Raw genomic sequence first — 26,887 nt, 5'->3', positions numbered from 1 at the left:
GTGCTCCAAGATAAGGTGGGGGGCAGAGACAGGCCCAGCAAGTCTGGGCTCTGGGTGCAGAAGTCAGGAGTTTCTGCCTCCCACTGTCCTAACACCAAGGAGGCACCACTGTGAACTCACGCGTGGACCTGGTGCAGTTTGTCTTTTACACTTGATCTTAGCCAAAAGGCAGAGAAGCAATGCAGCTTGGTTTTTGTCTTCTGGGCTTCGGTGTTCTCACCCAAGCAGTGGCTCTTAGTGCCTTCTTCTGTAGCAGAAGAGAAGGGCATAGAGGGAACATTGCCTTGGATGGGCTCTACACGTGCAACTTTGACTTAAGGGGAGAGATTGAGCTAAGGTGGAGCACCTTAGACATGCATGGTGTTTGGGTATTTATTTGACAAGCATTGTTGGCACATTGAATTGGCTGTAGATCTTTTCTTAGTTGTTTTGGGTGCCAGTACATACATGTTTATTTCAACAATGTTGGGGATAAGTGAGTACTCAACGTAGGGATTGAGACACCTGAGTCCATGTTGGAATGCTCAGAGTTAATCCCTGGCTCTGGTTCCGCACTCCAGCTTCCTGTAGGTGCAAACCCTGGGAGGCAGTGAGGATGGCTCAAGTGACCTGCCAGATGTGACTCCCACCTGCAAGATGGCTCCTGCCACCCACATGAGAGACCTGGATTAAGTTCTGGACAGCACTAGGATTTAGCCCACCCTGTCCCAGATGTTGTGGACATTTGAAGAGTAGAGCAGGTGGGAGTTCTCTATCAACCTTGTAAAAAAAGTGTGTGGAAAATGACATGAAAAGATAAATTTATTTGCATATAAACATATTTTGATATCCATGCATGTGAGAGGTCTTCAGAGAGTTCATGGCAAAAGTGTACTATGAAAAAACCGGGCCTGGTTACCAAAAATGCTTTATAGCAACACAATTTTTAAATTCCATTTTTCCCCTTAAAAAGTTTGAAGCACCCTGGGATAATCCATACCTGTCAAGAGACTCAAGAAAGACAGGTTAAAAGATAAGGAGGATGCCTGTGGCAAGGGTTACAGAGAGAGACCAGATGGGGCACAGAGACCAGAGATGAGGGTCTCTCTCTCTCTCCCTCTCTCTCCTTTCCTCCTTCCCTCCCTACTCTCGGAAAAACCTTCCTGTTACCCAGGGGAAGAAACTGGTTTCTGATATAGACACTTCAAAAAATTTCACCATGGATCTATTTTATTTGGCCCCATAAAGTGTGTGAAGAATGATAAGCTTCCAACTGTAACAACAGAGAGATTTCAGTAACAGAACAACCCAAACAAGAAAGCACAGTGAGAGGAGGGGAAGAGCCTCCCATGGGCAGGTGCTGACTCTGACTCCAGAAGCAAGAGTTTTTCCCTGTTCCGTTTGTTCCTCCTGAAACATCCTCCCGGATCCTCCTTCCTATTAGCAACCTGCATACCATGCTGTGCTTAAAGTTCAGAGCGCCATAGGATACACAGCCGTAATTAATCTCAGTCTCTGAGTTCTAGAACACTTAGAGCAATTATAATTTACAGTCGGAAAACCGACTTGGAGGAGCAGCAGCATTCACGCCCCTGATCAGGGTGCCACCAAATGCACTTCCCACACATGGGCTGCCTGCTGGGAGAGTAAGACCTTTTAGCCCCTGCACCCTTGAGTAAGGGTTGGGAAGGGAGGACCCGGGAGGGGAGGGGTTGATAGTGAGTGTGGGGTTTGCTGGGCCACAGTTGGCTGCATTGCTTCTGAGCTGATTCTGTTTCCTGCTGTGGGCATCTCTAGTCCTCCGATTCAATCCGATTTCACAGCCACTCTGCACATCCCTCCCATAGCCCTAGCACGATTTGGCTCTGGCAGGTGCCAAGTCTGTTTTCTTTCCTCTGTCCTCATCTTTTTCCTGGCCACTTGCCCTGCCTCCCTGGGCCACCCAGAAGCTTCTCCCTCCACAGACTGAAGCTCCCTTCTCCTTTGTACTTCTTCTTCTTCTTTTTTTTTTTTTTTTTCTGGCTCAAGGTTAGATTGTCCTATCATGGAAACGACTAGAGAGAATGGGGTCCCATGGGCTCACCTGGCACCTCTCCGGCTACCATGCAAGGTGACAAGCATGAGATACCACACCTCTGAGCACAACATTGGCCTCTGACCCTCCTCAGGAGCATACAACTGTGCACTCCTGGGCGTGGCTGCTCTGCTGCCTCATGTTGCCCACAAGCCAGAAGCCATGTTCCACAGACCTCTCAGCCTCGGGAGGCAGTGAGAGCCTGTGGATCAGTGCTCACTGGAGTGAGCAACTTCATGGAAACATACAAGCTCTGTGGCCTGGGTCTGCAGTCTCTGGCCACAGGGGTCTCTCTGGGCAGAAAAGGACCCTTCCCTGAGTAGAGGAGGGGTTGATACAGCTGGAGGTATACAGTGTAGCTAGGGGGTCCTAGAAGGGAGTTGGGAAGAGCACGGACTCTTGAGAGAAGATGGCACAGGGTCTTTGTTTTTCCAGCTCTGTTAGATATCCTATTCAGGCCTGGCTGGGACACATGGTTATGGCCAGACTGGAGCAGTGTCATTGGCTGGAATGTTGCCTTCTGCAGACCTGGGGCAAGGGGTGGGCTGGGATTCTCACCTCAGGGCAGACTCAGAGGCACACACAGAGGCCCTGTCCACCCCCATCCCTGGGCTGGGTCTGGGGCTCGTCTAGTCTCCATCCAGGTGCTAACTGTAGGAGGATCGTGCCACACATTTATGGGGAATGCATGTTATGAGAAACTCTACATGCATTTTAAATGTTTTCCACCAAAACAAACATCTTTCCTTAGGAAAAAAAATGTTTAATGACAAAGGGAGAAAGAACAAATCTTTTGGTCCACTATCCAAACGCCTGCTGTATTTGGGGTGGAGCCAGGAGCTGGGATCTCAGTCCAGTTCTCCCATCTAGGGTTCAGGAACACTGCTGCTTGAGCCATCCTCACCACCTCCCAGGCTCTGTGTTGGCAGGAAGCTGGAGTGAAGGACCAGAGCTGGAAACTGGACCAAGGCCTGCTCCGGGGAACCTGGGTATCTTCATCTCCAGGCCCAATGCCTGCTCCTACCAATTGGATCTGTGAATTCCATTTTCCATGCATTTTTCAGCTGTGTTCCATGACTCATTTTTACTGGTTCAGAGAGAGGGGGACTTGGGATGAGGGCTCCTCTCCCACCTTGAAGAGTTGGAGTTCTGTAGATCTGGGTTGTATCACGCTGAATGAGAGGGTTTGAGAGGGCAGATCAGGCCTGCAGGATTGCCACCCACGAGCCCATGGGTCATGGTTGGCAGTACGTAACCTCAGCAGCCGCAGAAGGGCCCAGTACCCAGCAGGTGCTGCATACTAGCTGTTGAACAACAAATGAGGTTGGATTCCACAACTGCACAGCAAGTGGCTGGCACTAGGGCTACTCTGGGGACACATGTGGACCTGCCCCTGCCCTTAGGGTGTGGACTGGGCATTAGGGACAGGAGTAGAAGCAGATTGCTGCTGTGGTTCGAGTACCTGTAGTTTCCCTGGTAGCCTGCAGGAAGCCTTTGTTTGGGGCTTCCTAGGAGGGCATCCCAAGACCCCCACCCTGTGGGCACTGCTCCCTCTTCCTGCATTCCTGTCTTCCTTTCAATTCCAATTACTATGCAAGGTCAGACTGCAACACTGCCTCCTCAGGCAGTTTCCCCCCACTGCCTTTCCCATCAGAGATTCTCTTGGTCCAACTCTGCTCATGTTACCACAGTGTCTGTGCTTATTGAGCACCTGCTCTGCCTGAGGCTAGAGTTGATGTTTGTTGAGTGAATGCCTGACCTGCCAGCGTGTGGGACAATACCCTCAACTTCAGCAAAAGTGCTGATTAACTCATGTCCCTGCAGGCGATCCCTGTCCCTGTGTGCCAGGGGCATAAGCTCTGGCCAGGCAGCAGGAGGCCCTGCTGTGCGCATGTGCTTAGCTGCAGGCAGGTAGTCTTTCTTTTTATTCTCCAACATTCATCATGCAAACATGTGAAGGGGGAGTCTTGGTGGCCCAGAGAGGCCCCAGAAAATGCCAGCGGTTACACAGCTCTGGGGTGGCATCTCAGTCACTGTGCCAAATGCCCACCCTGCCTGACAGACTTTTTAAAAAAGATTTATTCATTTTTCTTGGAAAGGGAGACTTATATAAAGAAGGAGATATAGAGAGAAAGATCTTCCACCCACTGGCTTATTCCCCAAGTGACTGCAATGGTCGGAGCTGAGCTGATCCTAAGTCAGGAGCCGGAAATTTCTGGGTCTCCCACATGGGTGCAGGGTCTCAAGGCCTTGAGTCAACCTCGATTGCTTTCCCAGGCCACACGCATGGAGCTGGAAGGGAAATGGAGCAGCTGGGATATGAACCTGTACCCATGTGGGATCCTTTTCAGCTCTCCCAGGACTGAACTGAGCAGATCCAACGTAATCTTGATGTGGAAATGCTGTACCTGTGTGACAAATACAGTAACAATGGAGATGGTAATGACAGTGAGTGCAGGGCCTGTCCCTGTTCCACTGATTTCCCCCCTTAGTGTTTTATTTCCATTTGACAGAAAGGAAAAGCAAGGCTGAATGGGGTGGAACAGGCTGCCTGAGGCCACACAGCAGTTAACTGATAGATCTGGGCTTGGAACTCAGCCGTGAACCTGGCTCCAGCTTACACATTGTTTCTTTCTTACACATTGTTTCCCTTGACCATGAAACCTGATGATTGAGGTGGTGCTGGGCCCTGGAGCTGGGTTGGATTCCCCCCTCAGCCTGTGTCCCTGCCGACAGCAAAGCTTAGTGGTTCATGATACCCAGCCCTCTTTTCCTCCTCCTGATGCCGGGAGGGCCCCTCCTGCAGCCTGCTGAGGCAGGGACCGGGTCAGCAACTCAGACAGGCGAGCGAGGTCCGAGCCATGCTGCTCTGCAGATGGAAATTTGCATACATAATGTAATTTGGGCCAATTGAACTGCCGATTGAGACAGAATCACTTGACGAGAAACACACACTCCGGCGGGTGACCGGAGAGATGAGAGCCCCTTGAGACGGTGCCGTGCAAACATGCTTTTGTCTGTGACGGAGATGGCCCTTTCCCAAGCCTACGTTCTGCCAGCCGCCGCTCCTCAACCCTGGTCCCTGTGGGTCACAGCTGGGATGTGTGGAGAGGAAGAACTTGATGGGCCATTAGCATGGAAACCCGTGCCCCAGCAGGCCTGCTCCAGGGTGCAGCTGGAGAGTAAGACACTGGGATGGGGCAGGCGTCTATGAGCAGCAGGCCTGGGCCTGGGATCTGATCTGTATAACCAAACATACAGCAAACCGGGAGGTAGTGCTGGGCAGGTGTCAGGGCCACAGGGAGGTGAGCCAGTGCTTCCCTTGGGGTCACAGGGTCTGAACTTGATATCAGATATCAGTTTTGTGGCTGAATGACCTTGGGTAACCTGGCCTCACCCTTCTGAACCTCAATTTATTTCATCCATACAATGGTGGAGAATGCTCTGCTGTTACCTGTAGCGACTGATGCGGAAGTGATGTGATCACTGGAGGCACTGTAAACTCTTCATCTGATGTTAATTGTCACAGCCAGTCTGAAACCAGGAGCTTTATCTGGGTCTCCAGGAGCTTTATCTGGGTCTCACACGTGGTGGCAGGGGCCTAGAGACTTGACCTATCTTCTGCTGCTTTCCCAACAGCATTAGCAGGGAGCTTGAGAGGACTCGAACTGGGACTCGAACTGCTGTCCATAGGGGATGCTGGTGTGACAGGCGGTGGCTCTACCCACTACACCACAGCACTGGTCCCTTGGCTGAATTTCAGTTTCCTGGCACTCCCGTCTGCACCTACAGTTTAGCCCTATCTCCTATTCTGGACCTTTTCCTCACACACACCTGGATTTCAGGGTGGCAGGAATCACTCATGCTCTATCAGCCTCTTGACCCATCTCTTTGCTCCACTGAGGTGAAGACTGGGCTGTCCCTGTTCACTCTGATGTTCAGTATTTGGTGCACAGCAGGCATAAAAAGTGGGCACAGTGTTTTCAGAATGTTCTCTTTCTTTCTCCTCTCTCTCCATTTGACTAAATCCTGTTAAACCTGCTAAACTAACTTGCAACATATGTGCCAGTTCCTCCAGGAAGCCCCTAGGTTGTCAGGGCTGATAGAGTGAACTCTGTCACCACTTGCTGGGAATTAAGTTTCTGAGATTAGGTCTGGTATTCTGTTCACTGGGGGCACACACAGCATCCAACTTGGAGCCTGGCATACAGCTTACTGTGATGTCAATAAATCACAGAGGCCCATTCTAGTCAGGGAGAGCCCATGCGGCCTTGCAGCTGTGGATGCAGAAGCGGGTGACGGTCACTGGCCAGAGATGGGCCCTGTTCTGTGGTCTTTGGAATGGGCCATGGAGGGCACCAGGAAGAGCCATGTTGGAGAAAGCAGGGTCCTGGGGTTCATGCAGGCTTCCTGGAGGAGACAGACTGAGCTGAGGGCTAGGGGTTGAATGGTTGCACTCCCTAGAGTGGATAGGGTTGTAGAGAGATTTTTGAATGGTGTGACCAGGATCTCTTTCTGTCGCCATCCCCAGGACTGATTGCTATAGGGATACACCCAGCTCACAGGGCTTGGCTTCATCCTCAGAGTGAGGCACAGTGGCTGGAGGAGGTGGTGGCAGCTTCTCCTGGTGGCTTCTTTTCCCTCATCTCTGCTTCACTTGCTCTGGGATCACAGCATAGCCCCTGGCACCCTGAGCTACCCTGCCATCATGCCTGTAGGGCTAACAGATGTTCATGGGACAGGGTGGCTGTTGCTAGCTTAGGGCTGCCACTGCCAGTTCCAACCTTGCTGCCCTTTGCCAGGTACCAGGTCCTCCCAAAGGGCCTGGGCAGCTGTTTGTCCCATCCTCCCCTGGCCTCCAGCTGCAACCTCTGAGAGCAGGCTGTGCCTCAGGTGTGTCATTGTATGTTGTTCTCGGGGACAGTAGAGCCTCAGACAGTGCTTCCTGAACACCTGTTGGAACACCATTGGGAATCCTGAAGCTGCCGTGGCCCTCACTTGCCATGCTTGCCATCTGACTGGAGCACAAATTGAATAACAATCATCTTTAGCCAGGGGTGAAGGGCATCCATTAGGGACTGCCTTCCAGGTTACCATAGTCCGTGTTCTGCTGGTATGTGAACTTCTAAGGTCATGGGTAAACAATTGAACCCAACCCATACGGCCAAAGGGATCCCACCCTCCTGCCATTTATAGAATAAAAGGTGGGAGAGGACAACGTCTTTCAGGAAACTTGGGGTCCTTTTATTATGTCTCGGCTGGCCCCCTGCCACTTGCTATGTGCCCTCTGTCTACACATAGGACTGGTCTGGAGTGGGTCACATGTCCACACCTCTGTGGAGGTGGGGTCTATATCGGTGCTGGTCAGACACACTGGCCAGGTTCCAGCAGGTGTGTAGGGGGAGAGCCAGGACACCTGGGCTGCTCTGGCCTGTCTGCCTCTCCCACTGTTCCTCCTTCCCCATTCACTGCAGCTTGCCTTCCCTGCTCCTCCCACTCCCTTTCCTGCTCCCAGGGAAGTAGGATAGTGTGTGCTGTCGGCATCCCTGACCCTCGGTCTCGCCTGGTACAGTCCTCAGCATCCTGCCCCTTGATGCAGTCCTGTGGGAGGGTACGTGGGATGGGCACCACTCTGCTCCTGCGTGCCCAGCCCAGCTTGGCCACTGTTAACGGAATACCAACAAACCTCTTGCTCATTGGCACTTTGCATCTGCAGCTCTGAAGTTGCAGGGTGGTCAGAAGCAAGGGTTGAGCCCAGTGGACTTTAAGGACCCCTTCTCAGGGTGCGCTGGTAAGAGTCTCTGAATCTCCATGCCAGTGACTGTAAACAAAACTATTTAGAGAAACATCCTTGAAAATCACTGTGCTGTAAGATTTGATTTCTTAAAACTGATTCAGGAAGGGAGACGGACTCTTTCAGGGGTGGCTGCATGTGTGTGAATATATGTGTGTTCTTTCTTTTCCCCTCCTTGTTTTTTACACTCCAGTGAATCAATCTTTTCAGAGAGTCTCAAATGAAAATCTGCCACCTTGCAGTAAAATTAGAGCTGGCATTGCTGTCTTAAAAAAAAAAGAAAGAAAAAAGGAAACAAGGCAGCCTGAGAAAAATTCTGAGTAGCTGACTGCTGGATTGGCCCTGCCCAGAAGGAGCATGGTGACAACGTTTATGGCCGTGAGGATTAGTGTGGTTTCGATGCTATCATCTTAATTGAGGGAGTAAGGCTGTAGCAGGCAGTCCCCGGAGCCTGTGCCCTGGTCCCTAGGACGCACACACGCCCAGCACTCAACCTGACAAATTCTCTTCTCTGACTGTACCTGCTCTAAATTACTTACTGCATGGAGGCTGCAGGCTTCCTGGCTGTGACTGCTATTTCTTTCTGTCCTTCGAGGTGGACTGGTGACAGGAGGGAGCAGGGCAACAGATCCACCCAGGGTCTCCATCCTGGAGGCACGAGAAGCTTGGGGAAAGAGAGCTCTCTTTCTGGACCAAGCATCTGTGACTCAGGGAAGTACACGGTCGGGCTGTCTAGGGGAATGATGGGCCCTGAGGCCAAGGGAAGTATCTGGAAGCTGACAGCCCAGCAGCTCTGGTCTGGGAGGGAGCTGGGCTGGTTCTGACTCCAGATCTCCCCCAGCACTGCATGTAGTGCTTGCTGTCCTGCTGTGCTTGGAGGGCAGCTGTGGAGGAGGGAAGTCAGGGAGGCATGGTCTCACAAGCAAACTAATAGGTCCTGATGTCATTGCCACAGCTTTGGGACCTTCCATGGGAAATTAGCCATCCTTCTCTGGGCACTTTAGACCTCCATTTGTGAAATCCAGGCTTTGGCATAGAACTGGGGTTGGACACTAGTGACCTGAGATCTGCCCCTTCCACTTGTATTTCTTTGGCCTGAGTAGGGCCTTCATATCAGAACCTTATGTTTATTACATTTTTAAAAATTTATTTACTTTATTATTTGATGATACAGTTCCATAGGTTCTGGGATTTCCCTTCCCCCTCCCCAGATCTCCCCCTCCCAATTCCCTATTTTTCCCTTTATCATTACAGTAGTATAGTCATAAGCCCATCATTTGGCTATTTAAATGTATTCTGACATTGTAGGTTGGACAATGGCAGACAGCCCAGCATCCTACTGTCAAGATGCATTCAACGGTTTCACTGGAAGTCCATCTTTGATTTGGAAGTAGAGATGCATACTGCATTGTATCCTCACAGCTGAATATGATAGACTCTATTACACAGTTGCTATACATCCCCTTAAATGAAAAACCATAAAACAAAATCAACAACAGAAAGAAAATAGAAAATTTACAACATGAAGTTAAATAACATGCTACTGAATGACTAATGTGTTGCTGAAGAAATGAAAAAGAAAATAAAAAACCTTTTTGAAAAAAAATGATGCTACTGTTTGACCTATGAGTCAGTGAATAAATTAATAAGAAAAGAAAAAAATAGAAGAAATGAGAATAAAAACAAAAACAATATTGAAACAGCTATTGATTTTGTGTTTTGCATGAAGGTTGCCTTATATCAGAGAGAACATATGATATTTGTCCTTTTGGAATTGACTTATTTCACTGAGCATAATGGTTTCTAGTTGGGACCATTTGGTTCTTTTAAATGGCTGAGAAGTATTCCATGTAGTAAATGTACCACAGTTTCTTTATCCACTCCTCTTTTGACGAGCATCTGGGTTGTTTCCATGTCTTTGATATTGTAGGCTGTGCTGCTGTAAATATAGGATTACAGCTCCCTTTTTCATATGCATGTTATATTCCCAGAACTGGGATAGCTGGGTCATACAACAGATTGTTTTTTTAGTTCTGCTAACACTCTCCATTCTGACTTCCATAACAATTGTACTAGCTTACACTCCCACCAACAGTGAAGGAGGGTACCTTTCTTCCCACATCCTTGCCAGCAGCGTTGTTAGTAGAGTTCTGAATGTAGGTAGGCCAATCTCACTGGAGTTAGGTGGAACCTTAATGTGGCTTTCATTTGTATTTCCTTGACAGCTAGGGAGCCTGAGCATTTTTTCTTATGTCTATTAGCCATTTGAATTTGTTCTTTTAAAAATGTTCATTTTCTTCACCCATTTCTTCACAGGATTATTTGTTTTGTTGTCATTCGGTTTCTGAGGCTCTCTTTAAATACTGGATATTAGTCCCCTGTTGGTTGTGTAGTGTGCAGATTTCTCTCCCATTCTGTTGGTTGCTTCTTCACTTTGTGGATCATGTCCTGTGCTGTACAGAAGCTTCTTGGTTTGATATAGTCTCATTTGTTTATTTTGGTTTTGATTACCTGTGCTTTGGTGACTTTCCTAAGAAGTCTTTCTCTATTTCAGTATCTTGGAGAGCGCTTTGTATGTTTTCCTCTATTGGTTTGGTGGTTTCTGGGTGCAGATTTAGGTCCTCTATCCATTTGGAGCTGATTTTTGTATAAGGTGGGAGGTGGCAGGTGGCCATCTTGCTTCTTACCTCTGCAGGCTGCTGTCCCATTGTTCCAACAGCATTTATAGAAGAGGCCAGGCTTTTTCCTTGGATTATTTTCAGTTCTCTTGTCAAAGATTAGTTGGCTGTACATGTGTGGTATCCCTTCTGGGGTTTCTATTCTGTTCCATTGATCTTGTCTGTTTATGTACCAGTACCAGACTGTTTTGATGACCACTGCCCTGCAGTATGTCTTGAGGTCTGGAATTGTGATTCCTCCAGCTTGATTTTTATTCTTCAGGATAAAAATATGGAATGTTTCACGAATTTGTCTGTCGGCCATACTAATCTTTGTATTGTTCCAATTTTAGTAGATGTGCTGCCGAAGCAAGCACAGGGGCTTATATTGGAGCCCTAGAGACCCAACTGTGTGACTGAGTTTGGATTTTGCCCCAGCGGGCCTTTTTGTCTGGGTAGACTCCACTCTGGCTTGCGGGGCACTGCCTCTGGCCTTGCCCATCTGGACTTCCTGTCTGTACAATGATTAGGCAGGACAAGTTCCTTCCATGACCTTGTGTGAACCTCCCTGACTTTCTTCCCCTCACTGCTACACCTAAGCCTGGTATACCTAAATCAATAAATATTCCATGTGGTGCTTTCTCCCAGAGGCTACCTTTTGCCTCCTGGGGTGGGGAATGGTGTCACTGAGGTACAACTGATTCTCCCTTGAGGATTTAAGGAGGATTGTGTGTCTGAGAGGCCCTGGGAGGCTGGATCCAGGCTAGGGGCTGAGGATAGCTGCTCAGTGTGGAGGGCCAAGTTGGCTAAAGCCTAGTGAGGGCATCCAGGACCCTGGCAGGGGAGCTCTGTGCTTTGGTGCTTGCTTCACTTTGCTGTATTCCCCCTCCTGGCAATCAGCCATCTCAGCCCCAGTTTCCTCCTGTGTAAGATGGTCATTGTCACTGAAAAGCAGCTTCAGGAACAGCATGATGATCGAACTTGTGCACCTGATGTAAAGCAGCTTACTATGGTGGGTGGGTGGGGGAGGGCCTGAGGACCTGTCTCCTTACTGGTTTTTGACTGCAGTGAGTTCCAGCAAGGAGGGACCAAGACAGAGGTCTTCTGGCCTCTGCAGATGTGGCTGTGCGGATGCTGAGAGAGGCTTACAGGGCTGTTTCCCCACTGAGGATGACTGGTGAAACTGAACAGTCCAGAAAGAGAGCATCATTCTGTCTCTGGTACCTTTTGCTCCCTGCCTTTCTCTGTCCCAAGAACAGTCTGCAGGGGCCTCCAGGAATCATCCCACCCACATGCCCTGAGGCTCAGGTGACAATGTTCTGGTCGTCTCAGCTTCGATCATCTTCACTGATGTTTGGGGGTCATGGTTCTCAGAGGTACCAAGAGCCTGCTTCCTGGCCACAATCCCCCAGAGCACCCCCAGCCGTGGCAGCACCTGGAGTTATCTTACAAACATGTTAGGGCCACTGGATCCCTGACTCATATGTTGCTTTCAGCACCTCCTCCTTAATGTTTAGACTCATCTGTTCTGGGCAAGAACGCTCCGTCCGTCTGGCCTGTGTCTGCAGTTAGCACTTTGGTGTGGCTTGCTAATAGTGCTTTCATGTCTGGAGAGGCTCCGGGGTCTGCAATGCTGCCCTTTCTGTGAAGTGGGGGACTTCTTCATGCTTGGCCAGATGTCCATGACAAAGACACAGGCCTGGGAGGGTCACAAAGGTTTCCACCCTTGCCTGCTTGCCCGTGGGAGACATGTACCCAGAGGACTGGTGAGTCCGATCGCCCTTACCACAGGGCTCCCATGGAAGCCCTGATCTCCATGGAATACCAGCACCTCACCCATGGGGCACAGGTCTGATCACTCCCAATGCCCACATGCCCTTGCTCCCTGACAGCATCGGCACTTGTCCATGCCCTAGATTCCTGGACTGGCTCTCAGTTTCCTCTGACTCAGGCTCTGAGACCCCTTGCAGCTTGACTTGGCTCAGTCTTCCCAGCTTCTTCCCAGCTCCCTGGCCACCTCATTCATTAGTGTCAGCCTGGGGAACCACAAGGATGAGGCTTTTCCCGATTGGCTGAGATTTCAGGCACCTGTTCTCGCATGCATAGCTCACTTGTTCTTAGACCACCTGTTGCCTTGGGTGATCCAGCGCCTCTCAAGTTTGCCTTTTGTGGTGACTTTGAGAATTGCTACAGAGGGGATTTCTTGGTGTGGTTTTTGACACAGCTACTTTTGTTATTCCCTGTACCCCCAAGTCATACCAGAGCCAGTGTTACTACTGGGCCAAGCCAGGCTTCTCAGAGCAGGACATGTCCTGTGCTGAAACTGTCCTGGGCTCCCAGCTGGCACCCCAGTCTACTCCATGAGCCCTTGTGTGGGCAAAGTCCAGTGGTTTGGTTGTAGACACTGACTCTGAGATGCAGACCTCCACAGAGTTCTTGTAGAACCCCCTGGCTCTGGATCACATTGCCTTGGGATGGAGGGTATCCACAACATAATTTCTTGGATCCCAGTGAGTTGCCCATGGATTAATTAACTCATTTAAAGTTTTATTTACTTATTTGGAAGGTAGAGAGAAAGATGGAGAGTTTTCATTCATTGAATCACTCCCTAAATGATTGCAATAGCCAGGGCTGGGCCATGCTGAAGCCAGGAACCAGGAACTCTGAGCTATCATGTGAGTGGAAAGAACTCAAATACTTGAGGCAACACCTGTTGCTTCCCAGGCACATTGGCAGGGAGCTGGGTCAGAAGCTGAGCATCCACGACCTGTACTGGTACCTTGATGCTGGTGTTGTCTTAAGCTGGTGTGGCATAGCAATTAATCACTCAGCAAAGCTCTGCTGAGTTTTCCATCATGCTGTGCACAGACAGGAACCAGCCTTACCTTTTGGAACTCTTACTGCAATAGAAAGGACACTTTTTTCCCTAAGATTTCTTTTCATTGGAAAGACAGATATACAGAGGGGAGGAGAGACAGAGAGGAAGATCTGTCTGTTGATTCACTCCCCAAGTGGCCACAACTGCTGGAGCCAAGCCGATCCGAACCCAGGAGCCTGGAGTCTTCCAGGTCTCCCACACGGGTACAGGACCCCAAGGCTTTGGGCCATCCTCGACTGCTTTTCCAGGCCAGAAGCAGGGAGTTGGATGGGAAGTGGGGCTGCTGGGATTAGAACTGGAGCCCATGTAGGATCCCATGTGTGCAAGGCGAGGACTTTAGCTACAGCGCCAGGCCTGAAAGAACACCTCTTGACACAAAGCATGAGAAATGATCTCAGAGACAACGAACTAGGATAGACATGCAAGGCATTGGACAGAGTGACCGTGTGGACCAGTGGAGGTGACATGGTCAGTGAGGTGGCATTTAAGTTGAGGCTTGGGTGGTGAGCAAAGGGCAGCCATGCAAGGCCTCCGAGGGAGGGTATTCCAGGAGGAAGAGGGCAGTCTGGGGCTGAGGATACAAATGGGAGATCCAAGGAACACGCAGAGGCCTGAAGAATGCTGAGGGAGAAGGACTAGGGATTGTGAGGCAGGAGCTGGGTGAGTGGGAGGGGCTTCAGTGGAGGGGTGGGACATGATCTCCGTTGGCCATTGAGTAAGGGATGGTGTGTGTGGTGGCTGGTGCAGCGGCCTGGGGATAGTGAGACCAAAGTTGGATGCACCAAGTGCAAGTCGCCTCACTTCTCTAAGCCTCAGTTTCCTTGTCTATACAATGGTGACAGTCATACCTCTTCCTAGGCTGGAGTACTAGGTGAGGACAGAGGAATGGCATAAACCTGCACCCTGAAACATCAAGGGTCTGCAAGTGGCTCCCAGAGCAATGGGGCTGATTAAAAAACTGCGTGAATTACAGATGATTTTGCACCAAAATAAGCATATCTTTTCATTTCATTTGCCACCAGCTTTTTGAAGCACCCTCATGTGTGCTGAGAAGGGTTTTCTTATTGTGCATCAAGGAAGCCTGGGTGAAAATGCAGCAGGTTGCCCGGTGGTGGGCATCACTGTAGGGATGGTGGTATCCTCATCTCTTAGAGGGGTGCTTGTCACTGCATGCCTACAGGCCCTGTGCCTTAATTTCTTCCTCGTTCTGGTGCTCCTGGGACCTCTGGATATCCTTAGCCACTTGCTGAGAACTGACTCAGAAAGCTGGAGAAAGACTCTGCTGGTGGGCCACCATCAGTTGCTCTTGGCTTTGCTGTGCACTTCAGTGTCACTGTGATTCAGGAACACCTGCCGTCTTGGGTTTTCTCTCTCAAGGCTGTGCCCAGGTCAGGCGCGAGCCCGAGGGGCTGGGGACAGTCCAGGGCATTTACACAGGAGCTGGTTCTGAGCACAGGCACCTGCTGCCTTGATAGTTTCCCATTTGAACATTAACAGGTGCCTACGATAAAGACAGGGCATCTGGTGATGGTAGAATGGCCATTGGGTCCCGCCTTGGGCTTGCCCTCAATGAACTGTGGAGTGGGGGCAGGCCACACCCACCTCTGCAGCCACAAAGTCCTCCTCTGAAACTCGGGGATCCTCTGCATTTGGCCTGGCCGTGGCAAGGCTCCTGTTGGAAAGGCAACATGGTCTTCCTGTTGTTGATGTGGAGAGACACAGCCACAGATCAACAGCCACATGACTTGCGAGTGACAAATTGCTTTGTTGGCTTCAAGAACCACCAGTTGTTGAGTGTATGTAGATCTTGGCTGGGCAGGTGACTTCTGAGCAGGCTGGAAAATGGCTTTTCTGAAGAAGCGGCTTCAACGGTCACTGTGGACTTGGCCTTCCCAGCTCCTCCCTGCAGAGGCACACGGGTCATAGGCAATGGAGGAAAGACACAATCTTCCCTTGTGTGTGTGGCTGGGGATGCCATCCTGCTGGGCAGGCCTCTCATGAGGTAGACCCATGATGGACACCTGCTTAGGCCACTCACAGAGACTGGCACACAGCAGGTGCTCAGATGTGCTTGTCTTCAATATAGAGGCAATTATTTCTGTTTCCCCATGGTGCAAATTAATACAGAAACAAACATGTCACATGTCCAGGCAATCACCTGATCAGGCCTGATTGCGTCCTCTTTTGGGTTGGATCCTCCTGCTTAGAGTTTGTCTTTCAGCATTCACAACCTCCAACATACATGCATACATATGCATCATGCAGGTGTGCTTAGACAGCCACATGGCAGAGTGATGACAAGAGCCACTCAAGTGCCTGGGGCTTGATCTTGGCTGTAGCATTCACTGGCTGTGTGACCTTAGGCAAGTTACCGAATCCTTCTGAGCCCCACTTGCAAAATGTATATAAACAACATGTATCTGTATTAGTATTACTGTTTACCATTACTGTAAAGAGAAGTATACAAGACATTCCTCATGCTGCCATCACATCAAAGACTTTTGCAAATGTTCGTCTTTCCCACAAGACTCTTCTACATGAGTGCTAAGAGAATGGCGTGTCATCACACGTAGCTGAGAACTTGGAGCTTGTTCTCTTTGGTTCAGGAAACAGCCAGGGTCTTGATCAGCTGCTGTCTGGAGAGGTTGCAGCCGTATGGTGCTGTATGTACCTTGGCTTCTGTCTCAGGCATGGGTATGGCCTGCAAGGGCCGGGCCGGGCAGAGGCCAACTTGGGTTTGTGTCTGGGAACAAATGAGTAGAAGCCAATGATAAGCCTTATCCTGCTGTCAGGCTGCTGTAGGAATCCGAGCTGGCAGGCTTCGTCTCCATTCTGGGGTCTTTTATTTGGAGACAGAACAGGCATGATCCATTAAGTGATTGCAAGCAGCTTTTGATGCCCCAGTCATTACTCTGCTTTGTCATTATCAGACAAGTGGAACTTTTCAAGTTTCTAATTAAGTCACAGTCAGAATCAGAGGCAGCTAGAAAGGGGCCACTGTGGGGGTTGACATGGTGGTGCAGCAAGTTAAGCTCCTCTCTGTGAGACCAGCATCCTTACAGAGCACTGGTTTGAGTCCCACCTGTTCTGCTTCTGATGTAGCTGCTGTTAATGAGCCTGGGAAAGCAGTGGAAGGTGACGCAAAGGCTTGGGTCCCTGTTCTCCACGTGGGAGACCTGGATAGAGATCTTGGCTCCTGGCTTTGGCCCAGCTCAACTCCTAGCTATTGAGGCCATTTGGGGAGTAACCAGCAGATGGAAGATCTTTTTCTCTCTGTGTATATGTCTCTCTTCTTTTTTTTTTTTTTTAATACATCAATCAATCAATCAATCATGACAAAGAAAAAGTGGTCCCTGTAAATGGGGGCCACCTGTGTTCCCACAAGGAAGCCCCATGGATGGGGTAGAAAGAAGGGTCTGTGTGGCTCAGGAAAGGAACTTCCTACTGGACATAGCAGGGCGGGGCCTGGAGAATAGCTACTTCTGGTGCTCATGGAGAAGGGAGGGGGATTGAGCATCCGGCTGGCACTGGCACCTTGGACCAGCAGGCTCTTGGAGGCCTGCCCGCCTGGCTTGGCATGCCTGGGACCCAGACGCCAGCCCAGAGCTCCATGTGGGCAAGAAAGCATCAGCTGCCTGGGTCCCCACCTGCTCCACTGTGGGGCCACTGGGGACCCAGACGAGGCCTGGCCTTCATTCAGGCTGCGCCCGCTGTGTGCCAAAGGCTCTTGGGAGATCTGATGCTTGCTGAGCAGGAACTACGGAGTAAAGGCGCAGTTTTCCTGTAGAAGGTCAGCACCTGGCATGGAGCCCTCGCCTCCATGCACACGCCTGCTGTTCTAGCTCCCACGGCTGGCTGTGTCTGGCCTTTACTTGGCTACCCACACGGGAAGCTCTTTCCTGGATGGCCTCCGCTTCCTCATCAATCCCAGTCCACAAGTGCTAGGTTGGGCCTCACCCCGTGCTTGTGTAAGCCCCACTGTAAAGTTTCTCAATCAGGGACCATCCTGGCCTCTGTCCAGGAGACTGGCAGGATAGTCAGCTACTTACCCACAACCACTCTGCTCTCGAATGGCACAAGCAGAACTCAGGATTGCTCCTTCTACCTGGAAAGCCACAAATGTAACCTCTGGACCACACTTGACTGTTGGAGCATGCGCAGGGAGGGAGCCTGCAGCCTGAGGCCCTGGCAGCTTGGCTGCAGCAAGCATGTTTGGGAAGCAGCCATGGAACCGGCCCTTAGGGGACCTTGCTCCATGCTGTGTATGGTTGCGGGACAGGTTCTGCTGCAGCCACCTTGGGAACCCTCTGCCTGTGCTGTGTCCTTGTGTCATTGCTTGGTGCTCAGACTCCTAGGCGGAGTGTCCCGTTGGCTGATTTTAAAGAAAGGTTTATATTTATTTGAAAGGCATAACGATGGTGGGGGATACAGATGGATGATGAGGAAGAGACAGAGAGACATTGATCTTCTGTTTACTGGCTCACGTCCGCAAAGGGCTACAATAGCCAGCACAGGGCCAGGACAAACCAGGAATCTGAAACTCCACCCCAGTCTTCCATGTGAGTGCCAGGGGCCCAAGCACTTGGGGCACCTTCCACAGCTTTCCCAGGTGCATCAGCAGGCAACTGGGGCTGGATTGGTTGTGGAGTAGCTGCGATTCAAATTAGCTTAACTCACTTTACATCATTGCCACCATGTTGACTCTGATTCTGCTTCTCAGGATGAGCATTTAGCCTAGTGGTTAACACATCAGTGATGACACCTGCACCCTATATTGGATCTGACACACAGCTCAGGTTCCAGACTCCAGCTTCTTGGCCATGCAGACCCAGGGAGGCAGCCATGATGGTTGTATCTGCTCCCCCCTTGGATACCTGGATTGAATTCACCCCAAGTCCTTGTGGTCATTTAGGGGAGTGAACCAGAGAATGGCAGCTCTATGTGTCCACCTCTCTTTCTCTGCTTCTCAAATTAGTAAACTAAAAACAAAATCCTTCTTTCTAGGAGGCTGGGAGAAGAATATCCATCCTGTGGACAAGGGGAAGTTTTCTAATCTTTCACCTCATAGCTTTGGGGTGCTTATAGATAGGATATGTGTGTGTGTGCGCGTGGGGCTGGGCATCAAAAAACAAAGCCACATGATCACGTACACAATCTGAAGGCCCCTCTCACCGTGTGGTGTCCTCCAGGGGTAAATGGCAGCACCTGTGTGCCAAGGTCTCCACTGGAGATCTTGTTGCACCATATTCCTTCTTGAATGGAGATGCCAGGACCTCGAGAGAGGGCTGCCCCCACAGAACGTCATACTGCTGCTGGGTGACACTCTAATGGTCTTTGCAAATGCCATCAGCTGTCTCAGCTGTGCTTCTGTGGATGAAAATGGGATGTTTGCTGCAGGAGCAGAGTGCCCACTGCCCAGGGGCATGATGGACTGGTGATTCCTATGTGCCCAGGGCAGGGCAGGGGTGAGCAGTGCATGGATGTGTACTCAGCGGTCATCCAGAGAAGGCCCTCCCAACCCCCTGCTGCAGGTCAGAGTCCCTAAGTGACAAGGCCTGCCTTAGAGAACATTGGCAGTCACCTGCTGCTGTTTATAAATTAGGAGAGGAATCTGGAGGGGACCCGGGCAGCTCCCATGGCAGATAAGGAGTGTGTGCCAGCCAGCACCATGCACTCAAGCTCTTGCTGGCAGGTGAAGGGTGCTCGGTGACCATGTGTGACTTATTCTCAGGTATGTCATGGTCTGCCAGTGGGCATGCAGAGGCTGATAAGCCACTCACTCTATTTTGCTCCTGAGGCTACCTGCCAGGGAGGGAGACCACTGACATTTAACACCAGGCACTTGAATTTCAAGTTAGTTCCTGCATTCTTGGGTCCTCACTGGTGCCCTGGTAGGGGCAACCAACCATTTTAGGCAACACACACACACACACACACACACACACACACACACACACACACAGAGTCCAACTGGGTGGTGACACACTGCAGAGGGATCTCCCAGTTCTGTGCTCTGATCCCAGTGACTGTTGGGCCCAGCCCTCTGGACAGACTGGAAACCCAGTCTATTGGCCCTTGCTTGCTGATGGGCTGCAGAGCAGTTGAAGGGTATGAGGTCACCGTCAGGGAGGGAGGACTCTGGCTTGGAAGAGAACTGAGCACAGGATGCAGATTCGCATTCTGAGACAGGGTGATTTGAGGATCAATCAAATTTCCAAAGCTTGACTGATTGATTTGAAAGGCAGTTATAGAGAGAGGGTGATCTTTCATCTGCTCATTCACTCTCCAGTTGGCTGCAATGGCCAGAGCTGGGCCAGGCTGAAGCCAGGAGGCAGGAGCCTTCTTCCAGGTCTCCCACGTGGTTGGCAGGAGCTTTCCTGCTGCTTTCCCAGGTGCATTAGCAAGAAACTGGATCAGAAGTGAAACAGCCGAGACAGGAGCCAGTCCTAGAGAATGCCTGCATCTCAGTCTGTGCTGCCACGCCAGCCCCCATGCCAACTACTCACATCTCGGCAGTGGGGGATCAGGGTCACCCCGTCGGAGCCCATCTCTTCCTGCAGGCTTCCACAGAGAACACTGTGCACTGACAACCTTGGGAAAGCAGCTTGCCCAGGGCACTCCTGAGTTCCACCTGCTCATTTTGCAGATGGGAAAACTGAGGCTCAGGATCCCCCAACTGAGAGGGCCCTTCTTGCTTTCCATTCCACCCTCCATGAACACACTGCACCCTTTGCACTTGCCCTCATTTGATTCTCTGACATGCCTTTCCTCACCTCCTCCTGACACAATGTCTCATGGCTTCGGGAATCATGCTTCTCTGGCTACATCCCCAATGGATCTCTCTAGTCTAGCCCTTTCTGAGACCTGACAATTTGAAGGCTTCTAGGCTTCCATCTGGATCAACATGGCCAACTCTGAACCAAGGATCTTCTCACTCCCCACCTTCTTCTCTTGGAAACCTTACTTCTGAACCTTATCAGTGTCAACTCGATCACAGAGTCCTCTTGAGCTTCTCTTGGCCACACAGGCCTTGATTCTGCCTAGCCACAGGAGTCACCTGTGGATCTGCCTTTTTCTCACACCTTCAAGTCTCCTGCTGCTCTCTTTGACCAACACCCCAGCTGTGTGTCTACACCTAGGCTCCAGATGAGTGTCTCCCTACTGCGTGGCCCCTCCCTCCTTGGCTCTGGCCTCCCCTGGCCCCAGGACGCTGCCGGCTGGCTCTGGACATCTTGCTCAGAGCCACAGCAGCCTCCCCGCCTCCGACCCAGTCGCCTCTCTCCAGCAGTTTGGTCTGCCTGAGTCCCGGCTGCTCCCCCACAGTTTACTCTGCCTCACTCCTAATGTGAAAAACTCCAGGCCCAGCCCAGAATGTCCTCTGCTTTCCTTTTTGGAACTTTGCTTCGTCAGCTTCAGATTGAATATACCGATGGTAAATACTCAAATATTTAAGATACTTGGGGACACACACACACACACATGCACACTTCCTTTCCCCAGGGACATCAGAAACTCTAACTGCTATTAGCAGTAATGAGCAACTCTCACAAGCCCATATATATATATATATATATATATATTTATATATATATAGATAATTCAGGCAGCAGCTTAATGCACTATTCTACAACATTGACCTCTACTAAAAGAAAGTTTTACTTGTACATGTGCACAGATGTGGGTGTTTTCCAGCCTGTATTTTACAGCATCTGAACTACATGTGATTATTTACATTTAAGCTGACATGAATTAAAGTTAAAATGCACTTTGGCCATGTTGACTACCCTCTCAGCATCCAACAGCCATGGGGCTGGTGGCTGCATTGGGGTCTGCACAGACGTGAAGTGTCTGCTTTATAGCACACTGTCCCATGGGCAGCATGTTGTTGCTGATGTGCCTAGATTTTCTCCAAACTGCATTTATTTTCACTGTATTTGACAGGCAAAGACAAAGAGAGCTCTACCGGCTGGTACACTTCCCTGATGCCCACAACAGCCATGCTGAAGCCGGGGACCCAGCCAGGCCTCCCACCAGGGTGACAGGGACCCAAATACTGTAGCCACCATCTGCTGTCTTTGTAGGGTGCCCACTAACAGGTGTGGGGGGCTTAACAGTTGCACCCAATGGCCACCCCTGGACCTCATTTTTTAATCAACTTTACAGATTTTATTTTAATCAACATTACAGATTGAATGTCTCTTATCCCAAATCCTTGAGCCCAGATGTTTTTTAAATTTTTGGAATATTTGCAACTGTGTAAGACACTTCATTTTTGTTTCATCTACACTCTCAATTCAGAGTGTGCAGGTGACTTATATATCCAATGTGTCTGTGTTTTGCCTGGGCTGCACCCCTCGAGGTCGGTGGTAGATGTTTTATGGCATTGGGTCTGTGCTCAGAATGTGTTGAACTTGAACACCTTGGGGATCTCGGATACAGACAAGGGCTGGCTGACTTATGAGGATCCCTGACTGGCTATGGCTGGTTGTCCAGCTGGTCCTTTGGCAATAGGCATGGAGGCATGGTTTTGCCCTCACAGGAGATAGTGCCATGAGCACTGACATTTACGCATGCATGTGTTGACAGGATGCATTTCAGGAAGCAGAATTCAAGTTCAGAAGGTTTGGTGAGCTTCAGAACTAATTTGAGGAAAATTTCCACCATGTGCCAATCATGCTGCCTCCCTCTGGGACATTCTGCACAAGCGCATTGGGCAGCTGCTCAGGCTGGGAGGGGAGGCCTCACACCATGCAGGTGTAAACGTTGCGAGGTGCTTAAGTCACTTCTGTATGTTCTCCTGTAACATGTAGCTAATGCCTGCATCCTTCTCAAGATCGGCTTGTTGCTGCTGTTCTTGCTCAGTTTTAAGATCTCTCTGTCCGTGGGCTCACTGTGATCCTGGTTGGCCTCCCACCCTCCTCTGCCAGCAGGCTGGGGCGGTTCATGTTGCTGTCATCAGCTTTTTAACATCCTAATTGGCTCTTGAATGCTGTCTCTTACTCAAAATACCTTCTCCCTTGCAATACTTTTAAACATTCGCTTACAGTTTCCCCCAACCCCAGCTGATCAATGTGGAGTTAGATTTTTCCAGGTGACTAGCTACGCTCAAATCACGTACTGAGTGTGACCTCTTTCTCCTAATGAACTCAGATTTCAACTTAATTATGTATGGATTGTAGACGCCTCTTTGAGCCTTGGTTTCCAGGTGTGTGATGATTTTGGGTGTTCCCAACCGCCAACGAGCTCACGAGAAGCCTGAAAAAACAGGGGGCTGACACGTAGTGGGTGCTTGATAAGTGCAAACCAACATAACCAAGATTTTCTCTGATTCATATGATCTGTTTTCAAATTCAATTAGTAGGTTTGCCATTCAAGATGTGAATTTGCCTACAGGGAAGCAGTTGGAGCAAAGAAGGAATTTGTGACAGATGATGGGTTGGCTCACAGGGCGTGTCAGAGGGCGGGAGAGTTAGACAAGGAGCTCAGGCAGCCAGGAGGGCTAGCTCGACCCCCGCCACTCCAGAATGCAGCCCTGGGCGCGGGGTGGGATGGTGGGGAGTAGGTGCAGGGTTGTGCTGCAGCTGCCACCACCACTCGGCTCTGCTGATGCTGGGGAGCAGCCTTCAAGACTTCCACCATGCACCTGCCTCCCACTGAAGGTCTCTGTCACCTGCATCCTTAGATTAGTTGTTTTGGCTTACACACCTTGATGGTTCAGACTACCTGAGTACCATTGCTGGCTGCCTTTTCTGTCATTCCTTGGTCACACTCTCTGCCAAAGGGGGATTACTATTGTCTGACCTGAGGGGGATTTAAGGTGCTTGGAGGGAATCTCTCTCTCTCTCTCACACACACACACACACACGTACGTGGGAATCAAGTAGGCAGCAGGTGCTCAGTCAGTTCTGGGTCTTCCTGGTACATGTGGGGTAAGAGCTGGCAGGAGAAGGTATAGTGGACAGATCCTAGGGGTTAGGGCTGAGCAGAGAGGGGACCAGTGTGACAGGTATGCAGGTGCCAGGGTGACAGCAAGGGACTGAATTGTGTCTCCCTACCCATATGGGATGGAGGTTGCTGAGCCTGCTTCTGAGCTGCAGGTGGGTCCAGGTTTGTCCTTTCCAGGGTCAGCTAGGAGTCTGTGGTCTCTGATTCCTGCAGAGAGGATGCAAAGGCATAGGCTCTGCAGGAGACACGATGCCTCTTGAATCCCTAGCTCAGAACTGGTGTTCTGTTTCAGGCCTTCATCTCCTTTCCACCAGTAAGGGGTGGGGCCAAGCCCATCAGATTGGAAAGCAACTGGGCCTATGGGCAGAGAAACTGTGAGCATGGCTTGGGCTTTGGAAGGGGGATGAAGGAGTGCACACGGGTGTGAATTATGAGAGTGGGCATCTGTTGCTCCTTCCTAACTCCGTGGAACGATACAAGCCATTCGCCGTAAGAAACGATTCTGAGCTTGGACTTGAGTTATGGAATACTTGTGTAGTTCAATCCATCTGGTCCTATTCTGTTATGTTTGAAAATCAGGAAATAAATATGAATGTCATCAATTCACCTTATAGTGTATATAGAGGATTGTATGGTTTGTTTATTGATGCTTTACTATTAGGAATTATATTCATTGATTTCTTTATTGAGAAGCAGTCTTGCTTTAGTGGAATTAACCTGCAGGTGAGCTCTAACTCTTTATATATATTTTCTACTTGCTAAAATTGTATTTAGGATTTTTGCATTTATATTGTCTTTTAAAAAAGATTTACTCATTTATGTGAAAGTTATAATGAGAGAGAGAGAGAGAGAGAGAGAGAGAGAGAATTGAGCTGGTTCACTTCCCAGGTGGCTACAATATCCAGGGTTGGGCCAGGTAAAGCCAGGAACTAGGAGCCAGAAGCTTCATCTGGGTCTCCCACACAGAGAGCAGGGGCCCAAACACTTGGGCCACCCACCACAACTTTTTTTGGATCATTAGCAAGGAGCTGAATTGGAAGCAGAATAGCCAAGACACAAATTGGTACCCGTATTGAATGTCAACATGCTAAGCAGAGGCTTAACTTGCTTCACCACAATGTGCCAACCTCTTGATCAGCTTATAGAAAGAACTGTAATATATATTAATCTGTAATATAATCTGTAATATGTATTACAGACAGAGACTTGGGCTGTCACCATGCCTCCCAGGATTGGCTCTGACAGAAACCAGAGTCCCGAGTGGACTCCATATTGAGCCCAGGCACTCCCATGTGGGTGTGGATATCTAAACCCACTTCCATCGTTTGTTTCTTTAGCTTTAATTTCTTTGAGAGTCACATGAGAGATACAGAAAGAGATAGCTCTTATTTTCTGTTCCACTTTCCAAATACCTGCAGTGGCTGAACCTGGTCAGACCGGGGCTGGAAGCTGGGATCCCAATGTCTTCCACATGAATGATGGGAACTCAAACACCCGAAACATCATTCCTGCCTTCTATGATCCATGTTGCCGCAGCAACCAGAGCTACATGCAGAACCTCTACTCTAAGCCCCCATGCCAGCTGGACCAAGCTCTGGCAACTCCAGCACACACCTGCTGGCCAGTCTGACGCACCCTGTGTAATGCAGGGACTTTGAGGGTTAAGATGCCTCTGGATATCCCAGTTCAGCTGGCATGGAGGTTCTGCATGTAGAGATTAGCAGGTGTGCAGAGGATACATAGACACTATAGAACGTGTGCAGTGGGGCATTGCAAGGTGGGAGCAGCTGCAATCCTGGGCAGCTCGTGATGTTTGCTCAGCGCGCACACAGCGACCAGTGCAGCACAAGGCTGGCCTTTGCCGGATGCAGCTGGCTCGTCCAGCCTGGCTGTGTGTAGCTCTGATGGATGCTGCAGTGGCAGCCAGCTTTCCTGACAGATCCAGGGACTGTGGCATGTTCTGGCCCTCTAGGAAACCTGACACACATTTTCCAAACTGCCGTTTTGCATCCAGTTCTCAGTTGGGTGGAGGCAGAGGCATCTTGCTGTGAGGGTATGGGTGAAGGTGGCCCCGGTCCTCTGGCAAAGCAATGGGTTCTTCCAGGCATTTGCCCAGTGCCTCTCCCAGTGGTGGATGCCAGGTCTTCCCAGAGGGCTCACTCTGGTGAGTGTTATTCCCAGGGCCCTTCAAGATGCAGGGAGAGGTCTGATTCTGATGCTAAGAGTAATGGAGACACAGTGCTGTCTCCTAGCAAGGAAGGAGAGGGTTAGTGGACTGGAGTTTGGAGGTGGGTAGAGTCTCCTCGCAGACAATGGGGGAGGCGCAGGGAAGAAGAGAAATGATTCCAGGGTAGCAGGGAGGGGACTGTGTAGGACGGATACTGGCCATTGGTGGTGGAAGGGGAGAGGAAGGGCACAGGAGAGTGGGTGGGAGGAACTGGGGGTTCTCAGTGCAGGGACAGGGACAACACGGTGATGGCGACGGAGCCAGCTTGGCCTTGTGCATCGATGCTGCTTACCTCTCTCTTCCTGAGATTTGAGGTTCCCACAGGTACAGAGGTTTCCCTCCGGGTCTGGGCAGACCAAGGGATTCCTTTCACATCTCAGCATTTGGACAGTGTCATCCTCTATGCTGGAGCTCCCCCAAGGCTGGCGCGGGCCCTGGATTTCCTGCTTACCGTGACTCAACGTGTTCCCGTGTCCCATGACTCAGCACACACGCACGGACAAGTTGCTAGTGGCGACTGGACTAGGCAGTGGTCTCACTCTCTGAGACCCCATCAGTAACTTTCCCTGGGAAATCACCTCTGGAATATGTGTATGTGCAGAGGTGTGTGTGCGTGTACGTAAGAACCTGGGGGAGGGAGAAAAAGATTGCTTACAAGAGGTCTTGATGTACAAATAGGAGTTTGCCAGGGAGATGGGAAAGGATGATCATTCCAGACAAATGGAAATATCAGCAAGGCATGGTCCGTGAGGCTGGGGCAGGTGGCGCTGGCAGAGGTCCTGCTCCACCTTTGTTGGAAGGAGGTAACTCACAGCTTTCATCCTGGACACAGTCTCTATTGCATCGATGGTATTCACCCAGAGCATGCATTAAGAAGGATTCTGAGGAGGAAACGGGGCAAACAGGGACATCTACTGCAACTGCAAGGTGGGATGTGGCACTAGATTTGCCATGCATATTGTGAGAGTGACAGAGCTGCCAGAGCACAGCAGAGGGGTGGGTGAGCGCGTACGCTGTAAGAACAGCTGGAGGCTCTGCGAGTCGCTGAGAAGCGCGGTGAAGCCTCATTGCCCAGGAGCCAGCGCTGAGAATAAGAAACGTCAGCGGGATGGACAACTGAGCACCTACCAGTGGAGATTTGCTTGTAGTTGCAGGTGCCGCAAGGACAGCTTAGAGGGCCTTCGCTGGCCAGCACTGTCTGTCCCCCTCTCCTTGGCATAGACCCCCCCCCCCGGTCACCTCCAGGTGAAGCAAACAGAACATACACACGCATGTACAAACACGCACACACACAGCATTGACCACACTGAGGCATCGAGCAGTACGCCCCTCC

The 26,887-nt window shown here is 50.4% G+C and overlaps 1 pseudogene; it reads right to left on the bottom strand.

The window, feature by feature from the left end:
- Window positions 1–10,790: 10,790 nt before the first annotated feature.
- On the bottom strand, window positions 10,791–10,881 carry LOC118759484 (U6 spliceosomal RNA; annotated as a pseudogene).
- Between the last annotated feature and the right edge of the window lie 16,006 nt (window positions 10,882–26,887).

Source organism: Ochotona princeps, chromosome 13 (genome assembly GCF_030435755.1).
Source record: "Ochotona princeps isolate mOchPri1 chromosome 13, mOchPri1.hap1, whole genome shotgun sequence".
Taxonomy (NCBI): domain Eukaryota; kingdom Metazoa; phylum Chordata; class Mammalia; order Lagomorpha; family Ochotonidae; genus Ochotona; species Ochotona princeps.
This window is presented reverse-complemented; position numbering and strand designations above follow the sequence as displayed.